This window comes from Chiloscyllium punctatum, unplaced genomic scaffold (genome assembly GCF_047496795.1).
Source record: "Chiloscyllium punctatum isolate Juve2018m unplaced genomic scaffold, sChiPun1.3 scaffold_580, whole genome shotgun sequence".
Classification (NCBI taxonomy): Eukaryota; Metazoa; Chordata; class Chondrichthyes; order Orectolobiformes; family Hemiscylliidae; genus Chiloscyllium; species Chiloscyllium punctatum.
Genome location: NW_027310314.1, coordinates 57,501 through 65,716, shown reverse-complemented (window position 1 = coordinate 65,716; position 8,216 = coordinate 57,501).

Sequence of the window (8,216 nt, the reverse complement as noted above, 5' to 3'; positions counted from 1 at the left end):
AAACATTTTTCTAAGTTTTCCTGGTTACTGATTTCTTCTTTTTAAACATTTTTCGCAGTTTTTCTGGTTACTGATTTCTTCTTTTTAAACATTTTTCTAAGTTTTTCTGGTTACTGATTTCTTCTTTTTAAACATTTTTCTAAGTTTTTCTGGTTACTCACTTCTTCTTTTTAAACATTTTTCTAAGTTTTTCTGGTTACTCACTTCTTCTTTTGAAACATTTTTCTAAGTTTTTCTGGTTACTGATTTCTTCTTTTTAAACATTTTTCTAAGTTTTTCTGGTTACTGATTTCTTCTTTTTAAACATTTTTCGCAGTTTGTCTGGTTACTGATTTCTTCTTTTTAAACATTTTTCGCCGTTTTTCTGGTTACTGATTTCTTCTTTTTAAACATTTTTCTAAGTTTTTCTGGTTACTCACTTCTTCTTTTTAAACATTTTTCTAAGTTTTTCTGGTTACTGATTTCTTCTTTTTAAACATTTTTCGCAGTTTTTCTGGTTACTGATTTCTTCTTTTTAAACATTTTTCTAAGTTTTCCTGGTTACTGATTTCTTCTTTTTAAACATTTTTCTAAGTTTTTCTGGTTACTGATTTCTTCTTTTTAAACATTTTTCTAAGTTTTTCTGGTTACTCATTTCTTCTTTTTAAACATTTTTCTAAGTTTTTCTGGTTACTCACTTCTTCTTTTTAAACATTTTTCTAAGTTTTTCTGGTTACTGATTTCTTCTTTTTAAACATTTTTCGCCGTTTTTCTGGTTACTGATTTCTTCTTTTTAAACATTTTTCGCAGTTTTTCTGGTTACTGATTTCTTCTTTTTAAACATTTTTCTAAGTTTTTCTGGTTACTCACTTCTTCTTTTATAACATTTTTCTAAGTTTTCCTGGTTACTGATTTCTTCTTTTTAAACATTTTTCTAAGTTTTCCTGGTTACTGATTTCTTCTTTTTAAACATTTTTCTAAGTTTTCCTGGTTACTGATTTCTTCTTTTTAAGCATTTTTCTAAGTTTTTCTGGTTACTCATTTCTTCTTTTTAAACATTTTTCGCCGTTTTTCTGGTTACTGATTTCTTCTTTTTAAACATTTTTCTAAGTTTTTCTGGTTACTGATTTCTTCTTTTTAAACATTTTTCTAAGTTTTCCTGGTTACTCATTTCTTCTTTTTAAACATTTTTCTAAGTTTTCCTGGTTACTCATTTCTTCTTTTTAAACATTTTTCTAAGTTTTCCTGGTTACTGATTTCTTCTTTTTAAACATTTTTCGCAGTTTTTCTGGTTACTGATTTCTTCTTTTTAAACATTTTTCTAAGTTTTTCTGGTTACTGATTTCTTCTTTTTAAACATTTTTCGCCGTTTTTCTGGTTACTGATTTCTTCTTTTTAAACATTTTTCTAAGTTTTTCTGGTTACTCATTTCTTCTTTTTAAACATTTTTCGCCGTTTTTCTGGTTACTGATTTCTTCTTTTTAAACATTTTTCTAAGTTTTTCTGGTTACTGATTTCTTCTTTTTAAACATTTTTCGCAGTTTGTCTGGTTACTGATTTCTTCTTTTTAAACATTTTTCGCCGTTTTTCTGGTTACTGATTTCTTCTTTTTAAACATTTTTCTAAGTTTTTCTGGTTACTCACTTCTTCTTTTTAAACATTTTTCTAAGTTTTTCTGGTTACTGATTTCTTCTTTTTAAACATTTTTCGCAGTTTTTCTGGTTACTGATTTCTTCTTTTTAAACATTTTTCTAAGTTTTCCTGGTTACTGATTTCTTCTTTTTAAACATTTTTCTAAGTTTTTCTGGTTACTGATTTCTTCTTTTTAAACATTTTTCTAAGTTTTTCTGGTTACTCATTTCTTCTTTTTAAACATTTTTCTAAGTTTTTCTGGTTACTCACTTCTTCTTTTTAAACATTTTTCTAAGTTTTTCTGGTTACTGATTTCTTCTTTTTAAACATTTTTCGCCGTTTTTCTGGTTACTGATTTCTTCTTTTTAAACATTTTTCGCAGTTTTTCTGGTTACTGATTTCTTCTTTTTAAACATTTTTCTAAGTTTTTCTGGTTACTCACTTCTTCTTTTATAACATTTTTCTAAGTTTTCCTGGTTACTGATTTCTTCTTTTTAAACATTTTTCTAAGTTTTCCTGGTTACTGATTTCTTCTTTTTAAACATTTTTCTAAGTTTTCCTGGTTACTGATTTCTTCTTTTTAAACATTTTTCTAAGTTTTTCTGGTTACTCATTTCTTCTTTTTAAACATTTTTCGCCGTTTTTCTGGTTACTGATTTCTTCTTTTTAAACATTTTCCTAAGTTTTCCTGGTTACTGATTTCTTCTTTTTAAACATTTTTCTAAGTTTTCCTGGTTACTCATTTCTTCTTTTTGATCATTTTTCTAAGTTTTCCTGGTTACTGATTTCTTCGTTTTGAACATTTTTCTAAGTTTTCCTGGTTACTCACTTCTTCTTTTCAAACATTTTTCTTCGTTTTTCTGTTTACTCATTTAGCACTTTCAGGCACTTTCCGATCATTTCCTCGTTCCCGATTTCACCCTTTAAAACGCTTTCGGGCATTTCCCTAAGTTTTGCGGTTCACTCGTTTGGGACTCACTGACACCTTCTCTAGCTTCCCTGCTCACTTTTTTCGTACTGTTGAGAAAATTCGAACCCTTTCCTTAACTATGCCGGTTACTGACTTCACCGCTTCAGACCCTTGTCCCCGTAATGAAAGATACCATTTCCCACCGTGGGAAATGCACGAAAATCGGACTGAACACGGGGGAGGCTCCCCCCTCGAAGGCGAGACCGTCGGCAGAACCGCCGGGTCAAACCCGGCTGAGCTACCCGGCTTACAAGTCTCAAAGTCGGTATGAGCAGTCACGTCCACCCCCATTCCCTTTTGGACCACTTCCCACGGTTCCAAATGCATGAAAATCGGCCTGTACACGGGGGAGGCACCCGCCTCGAAGACGAGACCGTCGGCAGAACCGCCGGGTCAAACCCGGCTGAGCTACCCGGCTCGGAAGCGCCAAAGTCGGGTTGAGCAGTCACATTCACTCCCATCCCCTTTTGGGCAACTTCCCACGGTTGGAAATGCACGGAAATCGGACTGAACACGGGGGAGGCTCCCCCCTCGAAGGCGAGACCGTCGGCAGAACCGCCGGATCAAACCCGGCTGAGCTACCCGGCTTACAAGTCTCAAAGTCGGTATGAGCAGACACGTCCACCCCCATTCCCTTTTGGACCACTTCCCACGGTTCGAAATGCATGAAAATCGGCCTGTATACGGGGGAGGCACCCGCCTCGAAGACGAGACCGTCGGCAGAACTGCCGGGTCAAACCCGGCCGGGCTACCCGGGTTAGAAGCCCTAGAGTCGGGTTGAGCAGTCACAATCACTCCCATCCCCTTTTGAACCTGTTCCCACCGTTGGAAATGCACGAAAATCGGCCTGTACACGGGGGAGGCTCCCCCCTCGAAGGCGAGACCGTCGGCAGAACCGCCGGGTCAAACCCGGCTGAGCTACCCGGCTTACAAGTCTCGAAGTCGGGTTGAGCAGTCACATTCACTCCCATCGACTTTTGGGCAACTTCCCACCGTTGCAAATGCATGAAAATCGGCCTGTACACGGGGGAGGCACCCGCCTCGAAGTCGAGACCGTCGGCAGAACCGCCGGGTCCAACCCGGCTGAGCTACCCGGCTTACAAGTCTCAAAGCCGGGTTGGGCAGTCACGTTCACCCCCATTCCCTTTTGGATCACTTCCCACGGTTCGAAATGCACGAAAACCGGCCTGTACACGGGGGAGGGTCCGCCCTCGAAGGCGAGACCGTCGGCAGAACCGCCGGGTCAAACCTGGCTGAGCTACCCGGCTTACAAGTCTCAAAGTCGGGTTGAGCAGTCACGTTCACTCCCATCGACATTTAGACCACTTCCCACGGTTCGAAATGCACGAAAATCGGCCTGTACACGGGGGAGGCACCCGCCTCGAAGGCGAGACCGACGGCAGAACCGCCGGGTCAAACCCGGCCGAGCTACCCGGCTTAAAAGTCTCAAAGTCGGTATGAGCAGTCACATTCACCCCCATTCCCTTTTGGACCACTTCCCACGGTTGGAAATGCATGAAAATCGGCCTGGACACGGGGGAGGCTCCCCCCTCGATGACGAGACCGTCGGCAGAACCGCCGGAACAAACCCGGCTGAGCTACCCGGCTTACAAGTCTCAAAGTCGGTATGAGCAGACACGTCCACCCCCATTCCCTTTTGGACCACTTCCCACCGTTGGAAATGCACGAAAATCGGCCTGTGCACGGGGGAGGCACCGGCCTCGAAGACGAGACCGTCGGCAGAACCGCCGGGTCAAACCCGGCTGAGCTACCCGGCTTACAAGTCTCAAAGTCGGGTTGAGCAGTCACATTCACTCCCATCGACTTTTGGGCAACTTCCCACGGTTCGAAATGCACAAGATTCGGCCTGAACACGGGGGACGCTCCCCCCTCGAAGGCGAGACCGTCGGCAGACCCGCCGGGTCAAACCCGGCTGAGCTACCCGGCTCGGAAGCGCCAAAGTCGGTATGAGCAGTCACGTTCACTCCCATCCCCTTTTGGACCGCTTCCCACGGTACGAAATGCATGAAAATCGGCCTGTACACGGGGGAGGCACCCGCCTCGAAGACGAGACCGTCGGCAGAACCGCCGGGTCAAACCCGGCTGAGCTACCCGGCTTACAAGTCTCAAAGTCGGGTTGAGCAGTCACATTCACTCCCATCGACTTTTGGGCAACTTCCCACGGTTCGAAATGCACAAAATTCGGCCTGAACACGGGGGACGCTCCCCCCTCGAAGGCGAGACCGTCGGCAGAACCGCCGGGTCAAACCCGGCTGAGCTACCCGGCTTAAAAGTCTCAAAGTCGGTATGAGCAGTCACATTCACCCCCATTCCCTTTTGGACCACTTCCCACGGTTGGAAATGCATGAAAATCGGCCTGGACACGGGGGAGGCTCCCCCCTCGATGACGAGACCGTCGGCAGAACCGCCGGAACAAACCCGGCTGAGCTACCCGGCTTACAAGTCTCAAAGTCGGTATGAGCAGACACGTCCACCCCCATTCCCTTTTGGACCACTTCCCACCGTTGGAAATGCACGAAAATCGGCCTGTACACGGGGGAGGCACCGGCCTCGAAGACGAGACCGTCGGCAGAACCGCCGGATCAAACCCGGCCGAGCTACCCGGGTTAGAAGCCTCAGAGTCGGGTTGAGCAGTCACGTCCACCCCCATTCCCTTTTGGACCACTTCCCACGGTTCGAAATGCACGAAAATCGGCCTGTACACGGGGGAGGGAGCCGCCTCGAAGACGAGACCGTCGGCAGAACCGCCGGTTCAAACCCGGCTGAGCTACCAGGCTCGGAAGCGCCAAAGTCGGGTTGAGCAGTCACATTCACTCCCATCCCCTTTTGGGCAACTTCCCACCGTTGCAAATGCATGAAAATCGGCCTGTACACGGGGGAGGGAGCCGCCTCGAAGACGAGACCGTCGGCAGAACCGCCGGATCAAACCCGGCTGAGCTACCAGGCTCGGAAGCGCCAAAGTCGGTATGAGCAGTCACATTCACTCCCATCCCCTTTTGGGCCACTTCCCACGGTTCGAAATGCACGAAAATCGGACTGAACACGGGGGAGGCTCCCCCCTCCAAAACGAGACCATCGGCAGAATCGACGGGTCAAACCCGGCCGAGCTACCCGGGTTAGAAGCCTCAAAGTCGGGTTGAGCAGTCACGTCCACCCCCATCCCCTTTTGGACCACTTCCCACGGTTCGAAATGCACGAAAATCGGCCTGTACACGGGGGAGGCGCCCCTCTCGAAGGCGAGACCGACGGCAGAACCGCCGGGTCAAACCCGGCCGAGCTACCCGGGTTAGAAGCCTCAGAGTCGGGTTGAGCAGTCACATTCACCCCCATCCCCTTATGAACCTCTTCCCACCGTTGGAAATGCACGAAAATCGGCCTGTACACGGGGGAGGCCCCCCTCTCGAAGACGAGACCGTCGGCAGACCCGCCGGATCAAACCCGGCCGAGCTACACGGCTTACAAGTCTCGATGTCGGTATGAGCAGTCACGTCCACCCCCATTCCCTTTTGGACCACTTCCCACGGTACGAAATGCATGAAAATCGGCCTGTACACGGGGGAGGCACCCGCCTCGAAGACGAGACCGTCGGCAGAACCGCCGGGTCAAACCCGGCTGAGCTACCCGGCTCGGAAGCGCCAAAGTCGGGTTGAGCAGTCACATTCACTCCCATCCCCTTTTGGGCCACTTCCCACGGTTCGAAATGCATGAAAATCGGCCTGTACACGGGGGACGCTCCCCCCTCGAAGGCGAGGCCGTCGGCAGAACCGCCGGGTCAAACCCGGCTGAGCTACCCGGGTTAGATGCCTCAAAGTCGGGTTGAGCAGTCACATTCACCCCCATCCCCTTTCGGCCCCCTTCCCACGGTTGGAAATGCATGAAAATCGGCCTGTACACGGTGGGCGCTCCCCCCTCGAAGGTGAGACCTTCGGCAGAACCGCCGGGTCAAATCCTGCCGAGCTACCCGCGTTAGAGGTCTCAATGTCGGCTTCAGCAGTCACATTCAATCCCATTCCCGTTTGGACCTCTTCCCGCCGATGGAAATGCACAAAATTCGGCCTGAACACGCGGGACGCTCCCCCCTCGAAGGCGAGACCGTCGCCAGAACCGCCGGGTCAAATCCGGCTGAGCTACCCGCGTTACAGGTCTCAAAGTCGGGTTGAGCAGTCACGTTCACCCCCATCCCCTTTCGGACCCCTTCCCACGGTTGGAAATGCATGAAAATCGGCCTGTACACGGTGGGCGCTCCCCCCTCGAAGGTGAGACCTTCGGCAGAACCGCCGGGTCAAATCCGGCCGAGCTACCCGCGTTAGAGGTCTCAATGTCGGCTTCAGCAGTCACATTCAATCCCATTCCCGTTTGGACCTCTTCCCGCCGATGGAAATGCACAAAATTCGGCCTGAACACGCGGGACGCTCCCCCCTCGAAGGTGAGACCTTCGGCAGAACCGCCGGGTCAAATCCGGCCGAGCTACCCGCGTTAGAGGTCTCAATGTCGGCTTCAGCAGTCACATTCAATCCCATTCCCGTTTGGACCTCTTCCCGCCGATGGAAATGCACAAAATTCGGCCTGAACACGCGGGACGCTCCCCCCTCGAAGGCGAGACCGTCGCCAGAACCGCCGGGTCAAATCCGGCCGAGCTACCCGCGTTAGAGGTCTCAATGTCGGCTTCAGCAGTCACATTCAATCCCATTCCCTTTTGGAACACTTCCCGCCGTTAACAATGCACGATATTCGGCCTGAACACGCGGGACGCTCCCCCCTCGAAGGTGAGACCTTCGGCAGAACCGCCGGGTCAAATCCTGCCGAGCTACCCGCGTTAGAGGTCTCAATGTCGGCTTCAGCAGTCACATTCAATCCCATTCCCGTTTGGACCTCTTCCCGCCGATGGAAATGCACAAAATTCGGCCTGAACACGCGGGGCGCTCCCCCCTCGAAGGCGAGACCGTCGCCAGAACCGCCGGGTCAAATCCGGCTGAGCTACCCGCGTTACAGGTCTCAAAGTCGGCTTCAGCAGTCACATTCAATCCCATTCCCTTTTGGAACACTTCCCGCCGTTAACAATGCACGATATTCGGACTGAACACGGGGGCCGGTCCGCCCTCGAAGTCAACACCGTCCGCAGAACCGCCGGGGCAAATCCGGCTGAGCTACCCCGCCCCCGAACACTCAAAGTCCCTCTGAAGCCTTGCATTCGCCTCCTTGGAAAATTGACGTCAAACATTACCAAAATCGGGGGCACGAGCACTAAAGCTAAGTCTCACCCTTTCCCTATCCCTAACCAGGAACCGAACGCCCACCCTCAGCCTCACACCAACGCCGGTGCCACTCCAGACAGACACACCCTTCAAAACCACACCCATCCGGCCATGCAACTCAAAAAGGGTCCAAATTCAGAAACACCCCCTTCAAAAGGCACTCCATCCTCGGCCACACCACCGGGACATGCTCCCCTCGGCGATAATTAAGCCCCCACCACTATTTGAAGCCAACCGCAGCCGCAACTCGAACGGAGAAATCAGTAACCAATTCAAAAATGCGCTTGGTTACTGATTTATACCAACCCGAAAATATTCTAAGTGTCGGTGGTTACTGATTTATACCAACCCGAAAAAAT